At 39.4% G+C, this 22,594-nt stretch overlaps 1 pseudogene; it reads right to left on the bottom strand.

Moving 5' to 3' along the window:
• Positions 1 to 6,151: 6,151 nt before the first annotated feature.
• Positions 6,152 to 22,494, bottom strand: LOC130860970 (NXPE family member 1-like; annotated as a pseudogene).
• Between the last annotated feature and the right edge of the window lie 100 nt (positions 22,495 to 22,594).

The following is a 22,594-nucleotide window of genomic DNA, read 5'->3' as shown; positions in this document are numbered from 1 at the left end:
CAAGGGAGATAGAGTTTATTAGAGAGAAGGGACACTGCAAGAACAGTGGGCCGACTTCCTGGAAGCCAGGGAAAGTCGACCCTGAGCATGGGTTGCTTGCCTGTTTTTATAGCCAGGGAACCTGCAGTTATCTGCTGACTGGGCAGAGAATGTATACTTTTAGTGTGCTGAGTGGGAGGAAAATGGGGCAAATATCTTTCCTTACATGGGATGGGCAAGGGACATGGCATGCTGCTCGGGAAAGTTTTGGGACATTGCAATGGTTGCCTTGTACAGAGTGATAGGAGTCCTGTAACTCTTTGTTCTGGCGATATTGGCCCTTTGAGTCTGTCTTGTTCTTTGTCCTTGGAGTACTCCACAAGATCTTCAAAAACACAGACAAAAAAACCACATTCACAAAACCAAGTCACCTTTATGTAAGTAAAAAAGCATTCCTTTTTTGTCAAGGTTTTTCAGTCTTCACCTGAAGTTGGCAGCTGGCAGCATCTTCATTAAAGATAAGGGTTTTCTTCATTGATATTCCACGTGGCTCTTTGGGAGTCACTGGATGAGATTATGTGGGGGGAAAAGTATTGCAAGAATACTTCATAAGTGGTGATATATACTTTCCATTCCATCAAATCATGAAGTTATCTTGTCATTAGTAAAGCTTAGCTTGATCAGTGGATTCAGATGTGACAACCTACTACATCTGCAGTAAAAGTCGCAATCAGCATTTTTACTATGTTTTCATTCATTGATGGTCTCTGTCTTATTTATCTAATTAAAAGTTTTTAAATCGTGATTTTCTAATCCATTATACCTTCCACATTCATTAGCTACAGTTCTTCTGCAAAGAAGAACTTTTCCTCCCTATTAAGGTTATTAGGTTTCCATGAAATACAGTTTAATAAGGAAGAGAATAAATGTTCATATACTTCCCTTTAATTGCCTATTTCCAGAGTAAGGAGTTAGTACCCTAGTGACCTCCACTAATGTCTCTTGAGGGTTTCTTCTTTTGTTTTGCATGTCTCTTTTTGAAGTATCATTATGAACCCGTGGGTTTTACATGGTCTGTGTATTTCACTCAACTGCTGTCATTATTCTTTTTGATGCTGATATTATTCCATCTGTGGCCAGAGAGGAGACATTTTTGTGTTAGCTCCTGTGACCTGTTACATGACTCTATTTGTCTTTGATAACTTTTTTCTGATATACTAATATATCTAGACTGATTATATACCTTTCCTGGTCCAGTCTTGCAGTCAGCCTTTTCTCCACGGATCCCTGGTTGCTTTTAGTGAGGAAGGGTTCTTAGAGACCACAGTCTAGGTGCTAGAAGTGATTATTGCTGATGATTTATTTGTAATTCTAGGCCTTTGCACTGGCTAGAGCTAGGAAATATGTATATTTGAAAGTAAAAAGAATCATAAATTTGTACAGCTATTTCCAATTCAATTTTTGAAGTTTGTTTTTAACATCTTTAATTTTTTTTACTTGCATCTTTTCTTTTTCAGTAAAAATTTCATTTCCTGATATCACTAATATAAACATTTGCCTTATCCAATAAAATGTAAAAAACAGTTACAAAATAATAATGCCAGTACTAGTTCTAATAAAAAGACTATTGTGTGAAGCTTGAGATTTTTTTCTAGCTCGATTTAGCCTTAGAATATATTCAAATGTGGAAGTACAGTCAAAATGCTGTGTTCTTAAGTCTCTGAAACACAGAAAAACATAGTTTTATGTCACCAACTTGATTTACAGCTAGGTTTATTTCTTTCTTTCATTTTAAGGAATTTTTTCTTTTTGATTTATTTTTTTTAATACATAAATCATGTATAAGTTTCCCAAACCAAAACTACGTAACCCAGAGAGTCTTGCTTCTATCCCTGTCCTTTCTACTCTGAATTCTGCATGCCGTTATGGATAACTTTTTATTTTCTATTTATCCAGTGGCTTGGTTGTTGTTATTGAAATCATAAGCAAATACAGCTGTGTCTATCCTTCCCTTTTTAGCTAAGAGGTTGCACACTATGTACTGCAACTTTTCTCCTTTAACAATGTATCCTGAGACTAACAGCATTAGTTTGTAGAGCTCACCCTATTCCTTTTCATGGTGGCATTTATTTTCTTGAGAAGATGTATCATAATCTGTTTCACTGGTCCCATATTGATGCACATTTTGTTTTCCAATTTTTTGATATCGCAAATAGTGCTTCAGTTAATAATCTTGTGTGTAGTTGTTTCATAGTTGTGCTAGTGTCTTTGAGTATGCTGAGACAAAAGGTAAATATGTATGTACTTTTTCTAAATACTGTCAAATTTCTCTCCATAGGGCCTGTACCATTTTGAATTCCCATTAGTGATGTCTGAGAATGACTGTTTCTCCACAGTCTCATCAGTATCACATGTTTTCAAGCTTTGGAATTTTTGTCATCTTGATAGACGAGAAGTGGTCTCTCAGTGTAGTTTAGATACATATTTCTTTTTCTGTGTTTAAGGGCCATTTTCATTTCTTCAACTAAATTGCCTACTCATATCATTTGCTAATTTTTCTATCTGGCCCTTTTTCTTCTCAATTTTAAGAGCTTTTTATATAATAGGCATAATAGTTTATTGTCTAGAATATAAGTTGCAAGTGTTTTTTCTCTATTTGTAATTTATCTTTTGACTTTACTTACGGTTCTTGGGGGGAAAATGTAAAAATATTTTTATTTTTACATAGTCTGACTTATCAACCTGGGGTTTTAAGTCATCTGGACACAGAAAAGAGAAAGTACTTTATTCTATGTATTACAAATGTCTTTTCACAGTTGTTTTTTTTTTTTTTTACTCTCTTAATGGTATCTTTTGATAAGCAGTTTGTGACTTTAACGTACTAAAACTTACCAGTCTTTCCCCTTCTGATTAATGCCCTTGGAATTCAGTCTGAGAAAACATTCTACCTGGAAGTCATGAAGATATTTTCTTATATTATCTTCAACAGTCCAGGAACTGTTTATTACTGTGCTGATCAAACCATGGTCTGAGGACCTGTGCTAATTCTGAACTGTTTTTCTATTGGTCCGTGATGAGATAAGTACAGAGATTGAGATATGTATTCAGAAACTTTCATGGTAACGTGACATTACCTGGTGTGTAAGAGGACTCATCCTGCTGATAGTTCTGGTGTGGTTGAACTCATGGGGTGAGTCAGATATCTGAGATTTTTGATATCTTTAAAAACGTGGCTCTTTACTACAGATAGTGTGAGATGTATTCTTCGAGAAGTTTTGCTTTGCTTTTCACATTTAAGTCTATGATCTCCCAAGGACTACATGGGTTCAATTTTATTTTTCCCATATGGATATCCTGTTTTCCCAGAACTATGTATTGAAAAGGCTGTTCTTCCCTCACAGCTTTGCAGTGGCGTGTTTGTCAGGAGCCAAGAGTTCTGTTCTCTGTATTCTGTTTCATTGGTCTTGTTTCTCTCTGCACCAGTACCACACTGTTATAATTCTATGAATAGCTTTAAAGTAAGTTTTGATATGTGGAAAAGTAAGTTCTGTAACCTTTTTAAAATTTCTGTTTATTATTTACTTATTTATTTTTGTCTGCGTCGGGTCTTAGTTGCGGCACATGGAATCTTCATTGAGGCATGCAGAATCTTTTGCTGCAGTGCGTGCGGGCTCTTTGTTGCAGGCCCTCTAGTAGCGGCACGCAGGCTTTTCTCTAGTTGTGGCATTTGGGTTTTCTCTCTCTAGCTGTGGCGTGCAGGCTCCAGGGCATGTGGGCTCTGTAGTTGTGGCATGTGGATTCCAGAGCATGTGGGCTCTGTAATTTGCAGCACACTGGCTCTCTAGTTGGGGTGTGCAAGCTCAGTAGTTGTGGCACGTGGGCTTAGTTGTTCCATGGCACGTGGGATCTTAGTTCCTTGACCAGGACTCAAACCCGCATCCCATGCATTGGAAGGCAGATTCTTTACCACTGCACCACAAGGGAAGTCACTGTAACCTTTTTTTGGAAGTATCTTGACATTTTTGGCCCTTTGACCTTCCTTAGACATTTTAGAATCATTGTCAAGTTATGCGTGTGCACATAGACACATACACACACCCACCCACCCTGTTCAGATTTTGACTGGAATCATGTTGCATCTATAGGTCTGTTGAGTCTTTCATTTTGTGGCTGGAGAGTGGTGTGTGTGTGTGTATGTGTATCTTGCACACTGTTGTATTTGTTCCTAACCTCTGGGTTACTCAGTGTTTTTGATAGTTCACTGAGTTGTACTTTTAAGTTTTGTGTACGTTTCTAAATATATTGATATGTTTTACCATAGTAAAGATTTTAAAACACACATTTACAATAGGTCAAAAGTCCCAAATTTCTAAAATTAAATATAATGCAACATGTGCACACTCTCTATGCCATGGGGTTTTAATTATATTGTCTAATCATCTATTGCTATTATGAGGAAAGCTATTAACTTTTGTATGTTGAGCTTGTGTTAGGTCACCTTCTAAATTTTTATATTTAGCTCTTTTTTTAAAAGAGAATGTTTTTACAGTGAGAATTTTTTCTTTTTAAAGAATGTTTCTTAAAGTGAAAGATCAAAAAACCAGAACAGTTACTTCTTTCTGACACATACTGCCAGTAGAGTGTTGAATAGAAATAGTGACAGGCATTCATGTTTTCTTCCTGACATTAGTAAGAAATGTTTGTTATGTTTCATTAGATCAACTTTCTCATGTTATGGGAACTTTCTTCTCTTCCTAGTTTATTACTAGTTTTCCTCTCAACATCCATAGAATTTGTGTTCAGGTCTATCAAGATTTTTGTTTTAAACTAGGTGTTGACAAACTGTGGCCTAGAGGTCAAATACAGTTCACCACTTTTTTTTTTTTTAGGGCTTATCATCTAAAAATGATTTTTGCATTTTTAAAAAGTTGGGCAAAAATCAGAAGAATAAAAAAATATGAAATTTAAAATTCAGTGTCCATAAATGAAGTTTTATTGGAACACAGCCACACTCATTCATTTGCACGTTGTCTTGGCTGTGTTCATGCTTTCACACTACAGTGGCAGAGGGGAACAATTGTGACAGAGGTAAATGGCCTGCAAAGCCTAAAAATAGCCCTTTACTTTCTAGCCCTTTAAAGAAAAAGTTAGATTACCCCTGTTTTAGATGACCATGATGATCATATTTATTCTCTTTTACCCTAGTAAAGTATCAAATAGGATGCTTTCAGCCACAAGTAATAGAAATTATGACCCAAATTTACTTAAAGAATAAAAACATTCACATGTAGGTCTTCCTAGGTGGCGCAGTGGTTAAGAATCCGTCTGCCAATGCAGGGAACACAGATTCAATCCCTGCTCCAGGAAGATCCCACATGCCACGGAGCAACTAAGCCTGTGTGCCACAACTATTGAGCCTGCGCTTTAGAGCCCGTGAGCCACAACTATTGAGCCCATGTGCTGCAAATACTGAAGGCCACGCGCCTAGAGCCCACGCTCTGCAATAAGAGAAGCCATGGCAATGAGGAGCCCGTGCACCACAACGAAGAGTAGCCCCCACTCACCACAACTAAAGAAAGCCCGCGCACAGCAAAAAAGAGAGACCCAATACAGCCAATTAAAATAAATTAAAAAAAAAAAAACCCAACACATTCACACGTAGACAAGCATGGCATAATCATTCTTCATGTCTAATTCTCTTGGCTTTGCAGCCCACATTGGTTGTCTTTGTTCTTAAGTGTTCTCCCTGCTCGGATGGGATCTTTTGTCATTTAAAAAAATTTATTTATTCGCTGAGTTGGGTCTTCATTGCTGTGTGCAGGCTTTCTCTGGTTGTGGCGAGCGGGGGCTGCTCTTTGTTGCTGAGCGAGGGCTTCTCATTGCAATGGATTCTCTGGTTGTGGAGCATGGGCTCTAGGTGCAGGGGCTTCAGTAGTTGTGGCATGCAGGCTCAGTAGTTGTGGCACACGGACTTCGTTGCTCTGCAGCATGTGGGATCTTCCCATGTCCCCTGCATTTGCAGACGGGATCCTTAACCATTGCACCACCAGGGAAATCCCCCAGATGGAATCTTTTAAATTTGATTTTCTTAGTCCCTAAAATAAGTAAAACTTCTCTGATTATACTAGTAGGATTATTTTCAGACTGGTTCCTAGGGATTTTGTATATTGCTTTAGCAAATGTAGTTTAAGAACATGTTAATCTGATTTCCAATTACGTTATCAAGTGTGTGGATACTATTGGTGCCATATGCGATGGTCATATCCCAGGTATCAATGACACCTACATTGAGATTTTTGAAAGTGTCTTTCCTAGTAAGATATTGAACATAACCATGGAAGTCTCCAAAACTCTCTGTGTCTCTGTGTATCTCCCTGATGTTTTCTATTCTAAGGATCATTTTAGTGTCCAAACTCCTTCCAACACTGATGGCCTGGCAAATGAAATGTCAGTGTGGAAGGGTCTGAAGCACTGGCCAAGTGTGGTGATGGCTGTGATGATGATGACGATGGCTGATATCTAGTCAGTTTCCTGGGGGATATAACCCTCATCTATCACAGGGTGGGAAAGTGGTACAAGGGTAGCTCTATTTCTCCCACTGATTCTGAATGTGTCTTTCTGAATCCAGAAGGAATTGTTTCTTTTTTTTTTTTAAGAATTTTTATTGAGATACAATTAACAGACAATAAACAGCATATATTTAGAGTGTACAATTTGATATCCCAGTCTCCCAATTCATCTCCCCCCAACCCTCCCCGCTTTCCCCACTTGGTGTCCATGTGTTTGTTCTCTACACCTGTGTCTCTATTTCTGCCTTGCATTTCCTCTTTCATAGTTGTTAGCATTTACCTTATGTATTGAGGTGCTTCCATATTGGGTGTATGTATATTTATAATTGTTATCTCCTCTTCTTGGATGGATCCCTTGATCTTTATGTAATGTCCTTTCTTGTCTCTTGTACCATTTTTTATTTTAAAGTCTATTTTATCTGATATGACTATCACTACTCCAGCTTTCTTTTGATTTCCATTTGCATGGAATATCTTTTTCCATCCCCTAACTTTCAGTCTGTATGTGTCCCTAGGTCTGAAGTGGGTCTCTAGTAGACAGCATATATATGGGTCTTGTTTTTGTATCCATTCAGCCAGTCTGTGACTTTTGGTTGGTGCATTTAGTCCGTTTACATTCAAGGTCATTATTGATATGTATGTTCCTATTACCATTTTCTTAATTGCTTTGTTTTGTTTTGTTTTATCCTTTTCTTCTCTTCTGTTTCCCACTTAGAGAAGTTCCTTTAGCATTTGTTATAGGGCTGGTTTGGTGGTGCTGAATTCTCTTAGCTGTTGCTTGTCTGTAAAGCTTTTGATTTCTCCATCAAATCAGAATGAGATCCTTGCTGGGTAGAGTATTCTTGGTTGTAGGTTCTTCCCTTTCATCACTTTACATATATCATGTCACTCCCTTCTGGCTTGCAGAGTTTCTGCTGAGAAATCAGCTGTTACCCTTATGGGAGTTCCCTTGTATGTTATTTGTCGTTTTTCTCTTGTTGCTTTTAATAACTTTTCTCTGTCTTTAGTTTTTGTCAATTTGACTACTGTATGTCTTGGTGTGTTTCTCCTTGGATTTATCCTGCCTGGGACTCTCTGCACTTCCTGGACTTGGGTAGCTATTTCCTTTCCCATGTTAGGGAAGTTTTCAACTAGAATCTCTTCCAATATTTTCTCACGTCCTTTCTCTCTCTCTTCTCCTTCTGGGACCCCTTTAATGCGAATGTTGGTGCATTTAACATTGTCCCAGAGGTCTTTTAGGCTGTCTTCAGTTCTTTTCATTCTTTTCTGCATCACTGATTATCACCATTCTGCCTTCCAGCTCACTTATTCACCCTTCTGCCTCAGTTAATCTGCTATTAGTTCCTTCTAGTGTATTTTTCATTTCAGTTATTGTGTTGCATATCTCTGTTTGTTTGTTCTTTAATTCTTCTAGGTCTTTGGTAAACTTTTTGATCTTTGCATCCAGTCTTTTTTCAAAGTCCTAGATCATCTTCACCATCATTATTCTGAATTCTTTTTCTGTAAGGTTGCCTATGTCCTCTTCATTTAATTGTTTTTCTGGGGTTTTATCCTGTCCCTTCATCTGGTACAAAGTCTTCTGCTTTTTCATTTTCTCTATCTTTCTGTGGCTGTAGTTTTCAGTTCCTCAAGAGGAAATACTGCTGATACTGCTTGATACTGCTGTCTACCCTCTTGTGGAGGAAGCTATCTAGGAATCTCGTGGGTGCTTCCTGATGGGAGGGACTTGGAATTGTTTCTTAAAATTTCTAGTTCCATGAAGATAAAAAAAATTTCAGTGTTGATAAAAAAATAAACTTTTTAACTAGAAGGAAATGATTAACATTTTTAAAAAGAATATCCTATCATTTAAAATGCTTACCCATTCAACTTCTCTGGTGGTGCAGTGGTTAATAATCCACCTGCCAATGCAGAGGACACAGGTTCCAGCCCTGGTCTGGGAAGATCCCACATGCTGAGGAGCAACTAAGTCCACAAGCCACAACTACTGAAGCCTGAGTGCCTAGAGCCCGTGTTTCGCAACAAGTGAAGCCATTGCAATGATAAGCCTGTGCACCACAATGAAGAGTAGCCCCCGCAACTAGAGAAAGCCTTACGTGCAGCAACGAAGACCCAATGCAGCCAATAAATAAATAAAATAAAATAAAATAAAATAAAATGCTCACTCATCAAGATTATTTCTGACTGGCTCTTCCCTACTCTTTAAGGTAGAGTATCTGTTCACATTTGTGAAATGTCAATCAAAAGGTGAAGTTTTTGTTGGAATTTATGAACAGGAACAATGTTTTTTCTGAAAGAGGGAATACAATATATTTTAAATGAAAAGGCTCAAATCTAGAAAGGTAAGTGAAGTTGAAAACAAAACAGCCCAAGTGAGAGAATAGAGACCTCATTAAAAGTATTTTTCAATCAGCCTGAATTTCTAAAAGAATATAACATAATTACATACTTTTTACAACTTTAAGTGAGTAGTGTATCCACTGCCACCATGTAGAGTCTCCCAGAAGGTAAATGAGTTTTCCTTTCAACAGCCATTTGTCTTAACTGCATTAACCAAATCTGGTTGTGAGATGTAATCTACCTTCCTTCTCAAGTATAACCACCAGGGACAGGAATCTTCACTCCCACTTGGCATTTCTCTTTCACCTTTTCACTCTCTGGGAACAGAGATGCTCATGGTAGGTGATTCACTGGCATAAGTTAAATGTCTAGCCTTCTCTCTTTCGTTAACTCCTAGTTCCTCCCATCCGAGTACTCTTCTTTGATGATCAGCTTTGTTTTATGCACTTCTCTTCTGCTCTTTCTTTTGAGAGATTCTGAGTCATCTTGACTCTTCCCTGTTCATTTTTTCCCAGATCTGGTTATTAGCTGGGTCTTGACGTTCTGTCATTTCTTTGCCACCCCTGCTGCTGCTGTGCTGACTTAAGCCTTGGTCTCTAACCTGAATATCACTGGCCCAACAGTTGCTGTCCTTGTATCAAACCACTTATCCTTGTTTCATTAACGAAACAATCATTTTTTCTATGAATATTTTTATAGGAATATTTTTAAGTTTTTAAAAAATAGCTCAAAATTCACATGTCCACATTTTAAAAACTTCAAAAAGTTTAAAGTATCTAACTTGAATTCATATTTTTAAGTAGGATTTTGCTAAAAGTGACACACAGCAGCCAACACAAACCAATACATATTCTGAGATTTTTCCAGTGAGTTCCATTAGAATTACAAGCCCTCTTGGCACATGGTCTGCTTTCCAAGGTATCTCAGGTAGCAGTGCACCAAAAGTCTTGCTATCGGAGGATAGCGCTCATTACATTCCTCCCCTCTCAAGCTTCCTCTTCGCTCGCTACGTCACTCTGCTACCACTAAACCAATGCATTGTAGTTTGGTTTGGTTACATCAGCACTTCCGTTCTAGTGTCACATTTTGTATTAGATAGGAAGCAAATAATAATGACTTAAAAATACAAATATATTTATCCCTCACATAACAGTCATAGAGTGAGCAAGCCAGGGCTAATATGTTGCATGGTGTCAGGGAGTCCAGTTCCTTCTACCTGCTTGTTCTGCTGTTCTTTTTTTAGGGAGGGCTAGTGTGATACCCTTAATTTTATTATTTCTTTTACAGCTTTACTGTGATTTAATTGGTGGACAAAAACCCACATATACTCTACATTATACGTGTACAGTTTGATGACTTTGAACATATGTATAAACCCACGAGGCCATCACCACACTTAAGGCGCTATTCTTAACCTAGAACTTCAATCCCACGGTCTAACATGGCTCTTTCATCTCTTGCCATTATATGTACAGTTTAGCCAGTAAGAAGGGGAGGGCAAGTTGTTTTACTTTTAAAGGTATGACCTAGAAGTTTCCCATATCGCATCTACCCACAATCCTGGCAAAAATCTAGTCATGGCCATAACGAGCTGCAAGGAAGGCTGTGGCCTTTAGTTTGGTGATGATGCACCCAGCTAAAATTATGGTGTTCAGTTACTTAAGAGGGAGAGGGCAGTGTATATTGGGAGAGCCCCCCACAGTCTCTGCTTCACTCTCCATGCTTACACCTCATAGGCCTTGTGGTCTCTGGTTGTCAATGTCCACAGAATATTCATCAACATAGTTGTTCTGTGTGTGTAACCTTTGGACAAGTGGCAAAGCAGTGCTGATGGCAGAATTGGAAAAAATCCTGGAATAGCTATTCCATGATGACCTGGAGGAGTTGTTAAGTCCTGGTGATTTTGGCCTGCTAAAGAGAGTTTTCTTAATCCTATAATTATGTTGGAATTTCCACGTGACATGTTTGGACTTCTATGATGTTTGAGGCATCGCATCCTGGATGGTTAAATATCCTAACCCTGGAAACTTAACGTCACTGCACCCATACTAATAATGCACTGGCATACTTTGGAGAGAACACAGCCTTTGAATTTATTATTATAAACCATATCTTGTGTTTTTTTAAAGAACTTTTATTGAGATACAGTTAACATACAATAAACTGCATATATTTAGAGTGTACTATTTGGTATCCCAATCTCCCAATTCAGTCCCCCCTAACCTTCCCCGCTTTCCCCACTTGGGTGTCCATATGTTTGTTCTCTACATCTGTGTCTCTATTTCTGCCTTGCAAACCAGTTGATTTGTCTCTACTCCTGCCCTGCCACTAGGTTCATCAGTACCATTTTTCTATATTCAGCATATATGTGTTAATATACGATATTTGCTTTTCTCTTTCTGACTCACTTCACTCTGTATGACAGTCTCTAGGTCCATCCATGTCTCTACAAATGTCCCAGTTTCATTGCCTTTTACAGCTGAGTAATATTCCATTGTATATATGTACCACATCTTTTTTAACCATTCATCTGTTGATGGACATTTAGGTTGCTTCCATGTCCTAGCTATTGTAAATTGTGCTGCAATGAACATTGGACAGTGTCTTTTTGAATTATTGTGTTCTCTGGGTATATACCCAGCAGTGGGATTGCTGGGTCATATGGTAGTTCTATTTTTAGTTTTGCAAGGAACCTCCATACTGTTCTCCTTAGTGGCTGTATCAATTTACATTCCCACCAACAGGGCAAGGGTGGTCCTTTTTCTCCACAACCTCTCCAGCATTTACTGTTTGCAGATTTTCTGATGATGCCTATTCTGACTGGTGTGAGGTGATACCTCATTGCAGTTTTGATTTGCATTTCTCTAACAATTAGTGATGTTGAGCAGCTTTTCACGTGCCTCTTGGCCATCCGTATGTCTTCTTTGGAGAACTGCCTATTTAGGTCTTCTGCCCATTTTTTGATTGGGTTGTTTGTTTTTCTGATATTGAGCTGGATGAACTGTTTATATATTTTGGAGATTAATTCTCTGTCTGTTGATTCGTTTGCAAATATTTTCTCCCATTCTGAGGGTTGTCTTCTCATCTTGCTTATAGTTTCCTTTTCTGTTCAGAAGCTTTGAAGTTTCATTAGGTCCCACTTATTTATTTTTGTTTTTATTTCCATTACTCTAGGGGGTGGATCAGAAAAGATCTTGCTGTTATTTACATTGAAGTGTGTTCTTCCTATGTTTTACTCTAGGAGTTTTATAGTGTCTGGCCTTACATTTAGGTCTTTAATCCATTTTGAGTTTATTTTTGTGTATGGTGTTAAGGAGTGTTCTAATTTCATTCTTTTACATGTAGCTGTCCAGTTTTCCCAGCACCACTTATTGAAGAGGCTGCCTTTTCTCCATTGTATATCCTTGCCTCCTTTGAAATAGATTAGTTGACCATAGTTTATTTCTGGGCTTTCTATCCTGTTCCATTGATCTATATTTCTGTTTTTGTGCCAGTACCATACTGTCTTGATCCCTGTAGCCTTGTAGTATAGCCTGAAGTCAGGAACCTGATTTCACTGACTCCGTCTTTCCTCCTCAAGATTGCTTTGGCTATTCGGGGTCTTTTGCGTTTCCACACAAATCGTAAAATTTCTTGTTCTAGTTCTGTGAAAAATGCCATTGGTAATTTGATGAGGATTGCATTGAATCTGTAAATTGCTTTTGGTAGTATAGTCATTTTCACAATGTTGATTATTCCAATCCAAGAACATGGTATGTCCCTCCATCTGTTTGTGCCGTCTTTGATTTCTTTCATTCGTGTCCTATAGTTTTCTGAGTACAGGTCTTTTATCTCCTTAGGCAGGTTTATTCCTAGGTATTTTATTCTTTTTGTTGCAATGGTGAATGGGATTGTTTCCTTAATTTCTCTTTTTGATCTTTCATTGTTAGCGTATAGAAATGCAAGAGATTTCAGTGTGTTAATTTTGTATCCTACAACTTTACCAAATTCATTGATGAGCTCAAGTAGTTTTCTGGTGGCATTTTTAGGATTTTCTATGTATAGTATCATGTCATCTGTGAACAGTGACAGTTTTACTTCTTCTTTTCCAATTTGGATTCCTTTGATTTCTTTTTCTTCTCTGATTGCTGTGGCAAGGACTTCCAAAGTTATGTTGAATAGTAGTGGCGAGAGTGGACATCCTTGTCTTGTTCCTGATCTTAGAGGGAATGCTTCCAGTTTTTCACCATTGAGAATGATGTTTGCTGTGGGTTTGTCATATATGGCCTTTATTATGTTGAGGTAGGTTCCCTCTATGCCCACCTTATGGAGAGTTTTTATCATAAATGGGTGTTGAATTTTGTCAAAAGCTTTTTCTGCATCTATTGAGATGATCATGTAGTTTTTATCCTTCAGTTTGTTAATGTGGTGTATCACATTGATTGCGTATGTTGAAGAATCCTTGCATCCCACGGATAAACCCCACTTGATCATGGTGCATGATGCTTTTAATGTGTTGTTGCATTCTGTTGGCTAGTATTTTGTTGAGGATTTTTGCATCTAAATTCATCAGTGATATTGGTCTGTAATGTTCTTTTTCTGTAGTATCTTTGTCTGGTTTTGGTATCAGGCTGATGATGGCCTCATAAAATGAGTTTGGGAGTGTTCCTTCCTCTGCAATTTTTTGGAAGCACTTGAGAAGGATGGGAGTTAGCTCTTCTCTAAATGTTTGATAAAATTCACCTGTGAATCCATCTGGTCCTGGAGTTTTGTTTGCTGGGAGATTTTTAATCACAGTTTCAATTTCATTACTTGTGATTGGTCTGTTCATATTTTCTATGTCTTCCTGATTCAGTCTTGGAAGGTTATACCTTTCTAAGAATGTGTCCATTTCATCCAGGTTGTCCATTTTATTGGCATATAGCTGCTTGTAGTAGTCTCTTGTGGTGCTTTTTATTTCTGCGGTGTCCATTGTAACTTCTTCTGTTTCCTTTCTAATTTTATTGATTTGAGTCCTCTCCCTCTTTTTCTTGATGAGTCTTGCTAGAGCTTTATCAATGTTATTTATCTTCTCAAAGAATCAGCTTTTAGTTCTATTGATTTTTGCTATTGTTTTCTTTGTCTCTTTCATTTAGTTCTACTCTGATCTTTATGATTTCTCTCCGTCTACTAACTTTGGGTTTTGTTTGCTCTTCTTTCTCTGGTTTCTTAAGGTGTAAGGTTAGATTGTTTATTTGGGATTTTTCTTGTTTCTTGAGGTAGGATTGTATTGCTATAAACTTCCCTCTTAGAACTGCCTTTGCTGCATCCCATAGGTTTTGGATCGTTATGTTTTCCTTGTCATTTGTCTCTAGGTATTTTCTGATTTCCTCTTTGATTTCTTCAGTGCTCTCTTGGTTATTTATTAGCATATTGTTTAGCCTCCATGTGTTTGTGTTTTTTACAGTTTTTTTTTCCTGTAATTGATTTCTAATCTCATAGTGTTGTGGTCGGAAAAGATGCTTGATACGATTTCAATTTTCTTGAATTTACCAAGGCTTGATTTATGACCCAAAATGTGATCTATCCTGGAGAATGTTCCATGTGCCCTTGAGAAGAATGTGTAATCTGCTGCTTTTGGATGTAAAGTCCTATAGAAATCTGTTAAACCAAGCTGATTTATTGTGTCACTTAAAGCTTGTGTTTCCTTATTACATTTCTGTGTGGATGATCTGTCCATCAGTGTAAGTGGGGTGTTAAAGTCCCCCACTATTATTGTGTTACTATCAATTTCCTCTTTTATAATTGTTATCTCTTCTTCTTGAATTGGTCCCTTGATCTTTATATAGTGTCCTTTCTTGTCTCTTGTAACATTTTTTATTTTAAAGTCTATTTTATCTGATATGACTATCACTACTCCAGCTTTCCTTTGATTTCCATTTGCATGGAATATCTTTTTCCATCCCTTCCCTTTCAGTCTGTATGTGTCCCTAGGTCTGAAGTGAGTCTCTAGTAGACAGCATATATGTGGGTCTTGTTTTTGTATCCATTCAGCCAGTCTGTGTCTTTTGCTTGGTGTATTTAGTCCATTTACATTCAAGGGAGTTATCAATATGTATGTTCCTATTACCGTTTTCTTAATTGTTTTGTTTTTGTTTTTGTAGGTCCTTTTCTTCTCTTATGTTTCCCGCTTAGAGAAGTTCCTTTAGCATTTGTTGTAGGGCTGGTTTGGTGGTGCTGAATTCTCTTAGCTGTTGCTTGTCTGTAAAGCTTTTGATTTCTCCATCAAATCTGAATGAGATCCTTGCTGGGTAGAGTATTCTTGGTTGTAGGTTCTTCCCTTTCATCACTTTACATATATCATGCCACTCCCTTCTGGCTTGCAGAGTTTCTGCTGAGAAATCAGCTGTTACCCTTATGGGAGTTCCCTTGTATATTTGTCGTTTTTCCCTTGTTGCTTTTAATAACTTTTCTCTGTCTTTAGTTTTTGTCAATTTGACTACTGTATGTCTTGGTGTGTTTCTCCTTGGATTTATCCTGCCTGGGACTCTCTGCACTTCCTGGACTTGGGTAGCTATTTCCTTTCCCATGTTAGGGAAGTTTTCAACTAGAATCTCTTCCAATATTTTCTCGGGTCCTTTCTCTCTCTCTTCTCCTTCTGGGACCCCTTCAATGCGAATGTTGGCACGTTTAACATTGTCCCAGAGGTCTCTTAGGCTGTCTTCAGTTCTTTTCATTCTTTTTTCTTTATTCTTTTCTGCATCACTGATTATCACCATTCTGCCTTCCAGCTCACTTATTCACCCTTCTGCCTCAGTTAATCTGCTATTAGTTCCTTCTAGTGTATTTTTCATTTCAGTTATTGTGTTGCATCTCTCTGTTTGTTTGTTCTTTAATTCTTGTAGGTCTTTGGTAACCTTTTCTTGCAACTTTTCAATCTTTGCATCCAGTCTTTTTTCAAAGTCCTAGATCATCTTCCCATCATTATTCTGAATTCTTTTTCTGTAAGGGTGCCTATCTCCTTTTCATTTAGTTGTTTTTCTGGGGTTTTATCCTGTCCCTTCATCTGGTACAAAGTCTTCTGCTTTTTCATTTTCTCTATCTTTCTGTGGCTGTGGTTTTCAGTTCCACAAGATGAAATACTGCTGATACTGCTTGATTCTGCTGTCTGCCCTCTTGTGGAGGAAGCTATTTAGGAGGCTCCTGGGTGCCTCCTGATGGGAGGGACTGATGGTGGGTTGGGCTGGGTGGGCAGAGCTCAGTAAAACTTTAAGCCAATTTGGTGGTTGGAGCTCAGTGACACTTTAATCTGCTTGTCTGCCAATAGGTGGGGCTGTGTTCCCACCTTGTTTGATGTTTGGCCTGAGGCTACCCAGCGCTGGAGCCCACAGGCTCTTTGGTGGGGCTAATGGTGGACTCTTGGAGGGCTCACACCAGTGAGCACTTCCCAGAACCCCTGCCGCCAGTGCCCCTGTCTCCTTGGTGAGCCACAGCTGCCCCCCACCTCTGCAGGCAAGCCTCCAACACCAGCAGGTAGGTCTGGTTCAGTTTCCTATGGGGTCACTGCTCCTCCCCCCTGGGTCCTGGTGAGAACACTTTTTTGTGTGCCCTCCAAGCATGGAGTCTCTGTTTTCCCCAGTCCTGTGGAGGTCCTGCAGTCAAATCCCTCTGGCTTTCAAAGTCTCATTCTGTGCAGATTCCTCTTCCTGTTGCTGGAGCCTCAGGTTAGGAAGCCTGACATGGGGCTCAGAACCCTCACTTTAGTGGGTGGACTTCTGCAGTATAACTGTTCTCCAGCTTGTGAGTCACTCACCCAGCATTTATGGGATTTGATGTTAACTCGATTGCGCCCCTCCTACCATCTCATTGCAGCTTCTCCTTTGTCTCTGGATGTGCGGTGTATTTTTTTTGTTGAGTTCCAGTGTCTTTCTGTCGATGATTGTTCAGCAGCTAGTTGTAATTCCAGTGCTTTTGCAAGAGGGAGTGAGCGCACATCCTCCTACTCTGCCATCTTGATTCCTCTCCCCGTATCTTGTATAATATTAGTGTGTCAGGGTATTCATTTTGCCAGGTGTCAAACTATGTGCTCTGAGGGGCTAGTTCAAATATATAGCAAATTCTCCTATGATCAGTCTTATATGTTTATTTTTCTTGATCATTTTAGCATGGACTTGAGTATTTTTTTTAATTAATTAATTTATTTTATTTATTTATTGGCTGCGTTGGGTCTTCATTGCTGCACACGGGCTCTCTCCAGTTGCCGCGAGCGGGGGCTACTCTTCATTGTGGTGCACAGGCCCCTCATTGTAGTGGCCTCTCTTGTTGTGGCGCAAGGGCCCTAGGCACGTGGGCTTCAATAGTTGCGGTACATGGGCTCAATAGTTGTGGCTCAAGGGCTCTAGAGCACAGGCTCAGCAGCCGTGGCGCACGGGCCTAGTTGATCCGTGGCATGTGGAATCTTCCCAGAGCAGGGCTCGAACCCGTGTCCCCTCCATTGGCAGGCAGATTCTTTGCCACTGCACCACCTAGGAAGTCCGGGCTTGAGTATTTTTAACAGTATATTAGTAATACTATTAAGATTCCATTGTATTTATTGATTAGATTAGAGATTGTGGCAGGGAGACTAATGCCCCACCCCCAAAGATATCTACTTTATAATCCCTGGGACCTGTGAATATGTTACCTGTCATGGCAAAAGGGGCTTTCCATGTGTGATTAAGGGTATGGATTTTGAGATGGAGATTATCCTGGATTATCTGGGTGGGATCAGTCTAAACCTCTTTAGTTCTCAAAAGTGGAAGACAGAGACAGAAAAATGGTTCAGAAAGATGGTGTGAGGACTTGACCCATCATTGCAGCTTTGCAAAAAAGGAGGAAGGGGGCTGAGAGGGATGTGGGCAGCCTCCGGCAGCCTGAAAAGACAAGGCAACTGATTCTCCCCTAGAGCATCCAGAAAACATTGTGGCCCTGCTACACCTTCATTTTAGCCCAGTGAGACTGGTGTTGAACTACTGACCCACAGAACTGCAAGACGATACATTTTTGTTGTTCAAGCCACTTTGTTACAGCAACGATAAGAAAATAATACAGAGATGATTGACATTTTTTTCAATATCAAGTGATCCGACCCAGAAACAACAGTATTTTTTCTTCTATTTACATAAATTTTATTTTATATCACTTAGTAACATTTTAAATTATCTTTCTATAGGTCATGCACATTTTGTTAAATTGTGAATTAGTTCTCTAAAGCACAAAGTGGATTGCATCACTCTCTTCCTTAATTTTCTTTTTTTTGTGTGGCTTTCAAAGTCTCCCTGAATAAACACTAAAATCCTCAGCTTTGTACTTGGGAGCCTCCATGATTTAGTTTCTTCCTCTTTTTAGCCTCATTCTTCACTGCATTTCACCCAGTGCTCTCACTCCTTTGGGCTATTGAACAAAGTTCATGATAATTTTGCTCCTGACTAGAGTTCTTAGATAAAAAAAATGCAGAATACTAAATTAAATTTGAATTATTTCTAACAAGCAATAATTTTTTAGTGTCAGTATTTCCCATGCAGTATTTTCCCTTTATCTCATGTGATATGCATAAGCAATTAGGAATTACTGAAATTGAACTGATATGTTGTATTATTATTTGCTAAACCTGGCAGCCTTACTCATGATCTTTATGAGTTTCCTCTTTCACCTTATTCCTTGTCTATAGATATCCTTTGGGGCTAAGTCAAATACCACCTTATCATAAGCCCTTCTGCCTTTTTACTTCCTTCAAAGAATTGGTAGGTTAAATGTCTTTCAGATTGAAACCTTGCTGAACATTTATTTTTCTCCATTTGTCCATAATGCCTGATATCTGTTAGAATCTCAATAAACATTTGCTGAATAAATGAATAAATATTAGGCAATAAATTAGTTGAAGTAAATCTCAAAATGATTGTTATTGGTAAACTCTTAGGCTTTAAAGAAAGTTAATTTTAAAGCTAAATATAAACACTGTTCTTTCATAAGTAACATGGCTTTGTGTTTGCCACTATAACACATTTAATGAAATGGAAAAAACTCCATATAAAACTCTAAGTGCATCCTTTAAAGGCTAGGAAGGTATGTCCACAGAGAAGTAAGCTAACAAAACCAAAACATTCCTACTCTGAAGCTGTGCGTGTCCGTACAAGATTTGCACAGAATGTCCCCCAGACAGAATCACTGACTCTAGGATATACGCTCGTGGGTTTAAATGTGAATGTAGGATATGCATACTTTCCCCTTTGGGATAAATTGAGATGAAATCTGTTATAAAAAGAGTTTGAAATAATTTCCTTGAATTGATCTCTCTTTAAAATCCAAGGTGATTGACGCCCCAGACTCCTGCTAGGAATTGTGCTTCTGGAAAATCGTGATTGCTAGCATTGATGCCGATAGTTTCCTCTGCATCGGAATGTCTCTTAGAGGATCCATGCCAAGCGCCATCTACCACAGGACAAAGCAAACCTACTGTTACATCAGCAGACATCAGTGTGGTTAAGATGTTCATCATTTCAACTCCCACGCTGGACCTTCAAAAAATAAGACAACAAATCACCCTGCTGTCTGTTCACACAATACAGGTAATAGAAGCTACTTGCTTGTGAGTGAAGGATAATTTAAAATTTCCTACAACTGAAAACTACTATCATTGTTGCAAATTTTGTATCTGTTGGGCATTCTATATAAATTAGGATTTTTTATTGTATACCCATTGTATATGCAATAGGAAAACTATCTACCTTTCTGGGAGCACCTTGAAGTCCAGGGTAGCTCTGCTCTTCTGTCACATACAAACAGTGTGTCCTGGAATTTTAGATTCAAAGTATTGATCTAATCAGAAATTTCTCTCTTGCTACTTCCACATTTCTTATTCAAGTTCATATCATCTTTTTCTTAGGTTACTGTAGGCCTTTAGCCAGGCTGTCTCAATTTTATTCATCTAAACTCTTCAACACAACTGCCAGAGCACCCTCACTAATTGCAAATGCAACTGCATTACTGCTTAAAATCCTTTATTAAGTCCTTTATTTAAAACCACCATCACTTACCTAAGGAGTTCAGGCTCCTTAGCATGGCATGAAGATCTCTTACCATAGGGTTCCTGCTTCTCTCTTCATATACATTTTCTGCTATATTGACCTTCCATTTTTCCTAGAAACTTGCTTTCTGAAGGAAGGTAATGCATTTGCCTGGTCCACTGCTGTGTCCCTAATACCTCTTAAAGTGACTGGCAGAAAGTCATGTTCAGTCTGATGCGTGAATAAATGTATACTGCATTCCGGTTGATGAAAGGCTGTCTGACTCTTCCTGCTTCAAAGCTCTTACCTTCCCTTTGATTCTCTCTTTGTTCCAATCCTCTGTATGTGTGTGGGTAAGTGGTAGCAGGCAGCAAGCAGACACAGGGAAATGGGGACCCAGCTGCCAGGTAGTACGATAGGTATAAGTGGTACCTGGTTCTCTGCTATGGATGTCTCTTCAGGTTCAATCCAGAGAAAGGAAGGGATCAGCATATCTTCATCCTTACTGGGACTTAGGCATAAGGACAATGAATGGGTAGGAGGAAATTTGGTGAGGTGAACCATCAGAGATCAAAGGGCAAGAAGAGAAACCCAACTGTGCTTTTACTTGCATCAGAAGGGATTCAGAGACTATAGATCAGGAACCAACACTTGGATAACTATATAAGATCTGGAATGCATGTTATTTTTCCATGTTTGCTATCCATACTTTATTTCCTCTAGCATATTTTTTGGAAGCTTAAGGGAAAAAAGACTGTAAGCTTGACTTTGAAAACTGCTAAGAAAAGGGTTGCTGAGAACCTAGTATTCCACTCTATGGCCAAGCTTAGGGAAAGTGAATCCCCAGGGGAAAATGGATCCCCAGGGAAGAAAAAGAGTGGAAAGGATAAAGGAAATGGACTGTGCCCCTGAGACTTAGAGAAGGTTAGCAAAGGAGCAAAAGTGTCTGGAACTGATAGGTTGTCTCAGGGATTGGCCCACAGGTTCTGGGATTTCTAGTGTCATATAAGTAACCCTTTGCAAATTCCCAGAGTAGCTCATGAAGTGTTTTGCAGCTTAGTGTAGAGCTGGCAGACAAGAAAGTGAGCATCTGTTTGTGAGCAAGGAGAGAAAGTCTTGCCATTGACACTGCCATGATTGATATGAGAAACATATTCACACCCCAGTTTGTGGAGCCTTGTTCCACTGGAGACTTCCAAGAATCACTAGATCACAACCCAGAAGTATGAAAGACTCCTTCAACCTGAGATCTGAGAATATCTGAGGATACCTGATCTTGAGATCAATTGGAGAAGACCAGTAGGAAGGAGTTGGATTTCTGGAAAGGTGACTCAGGCTGCAGTGTGGACAGTGGATTAGAGAGGATAGGATAGGCAGAAGGGAAGCTGTGACAGGTAATCTAGATGAGAGGATGATGATCTGAACTCAGATAAGAGCACTGGGCATGGAGAGAAATGTATAAATGCAAGAGATACTTGACGTAGAATTTACAGAATATGATATGGGCGATGGAGAAGCATGGATGTTATTATACACTTATCAAGGAATCCTTTTCTGGTGTAACATCTGGTAACACATAGCAAAATACTTTTCCATTGAACATATTTTGTAAAACCTAGGTCTACAGTAGAAGACATGACTGAATCTGAGAATCCCCGCCTTGATGGGAAGGGACATATATAATACACAGTTCTACCTCAGGCAGCCCACTTGTACTGAACATCTAAGTGAGAATGCCAACCTTGGTGGTGGGAGTCCTGAGTGGGAGGCTCGGGAACACACCACACATCTGACTGGACCTTGAGTCGCAGAGGTATCCGAGAGGGTCGTGCTCGATGTTAATTGAGGTGGGCAATGTGGCTCTGCCTGTGGCCACCTCGCTGGGTATCTACAAGTATACTTACCTGTGAAAAAAGGCTTTCTTCCTTGACAGTAAGGTAAGAAATTTCTCTATTCCTGGTAGTCATGTCAATCAGGGCCTCACAAGGTATGTGTTATGGTCTCAGACAGTAGAAGGCTTCTTGATCTCAACTATCCAAGTACTCACAGTTCAGCGCTTGGGCTTAGGGTCAGGCCACAATCAGTGAGGATATGGGTGGTACTGCTAACTTTACCTTTGCATATAACTTTGTCATAGCCTTGGTTCCTTGCCCTCCAGAGAGCCGACACCCCTTCACTGGGGTGGATGAGCAGGATGGACAGAGACACCCGGCCCTCCCAGAACAGGGTGAAGCTGACAAGGTAGGTGTCATTGTTGAAGTCTGTCACCTTTCCCGAAGCACCTGGTCAGGGCTGGGGAGGACATCCTGGCCCTCAGGAAATCCCCACCATATTCCTTCCTGTGTCCCGAGTGGTCCCTCACTGCCAGCAGGAGGTCTAGCTGGCTCCCCTGCAGTATGTGTCTTGAGGGCTGAGGAGGGTGGCTCTGCTGTGTGTGGCGCTGGTGGTGGAGGCCACATGGGTGAAGGGTCTGGGCCGGATCAGTCTAGTTTCTCCATGGTTCCTTTTATTTTCAGCTCAGTCTCTGTTGGTGACTTTAACAGGCTCGGTGGTGTTATAGCGTATGGGGACTTTGTGGAGCTGTTTCAGTGATGGGGGCACATGGGTAAGTTAGAGTGAACCAAAACTGGAATAGCAAGGAAAGTGACATGCTATGAAATGAACCTGTTCAAATCATTTTTACTTATTATGTGTTTGAATATT

This window comes from Hippopotamus amphibius, chromosome 9, assembly GCF_030028045.1.
Source record: "Hippopotamus amphibius kiboko isolate mHipAmp2 chromosome 9, mHipAmp2.hap2, whole genome shotgun sequence".
NCBI lineage: Eukaryota > Metazoa > Chordata > Mammalia > Artiodactyla > Hippopotamidae > Hippopotamus > Hippopotamus amphibius.
This window is presented reverse-complemented; position numbering and strand designations above follow the sequence as displayed.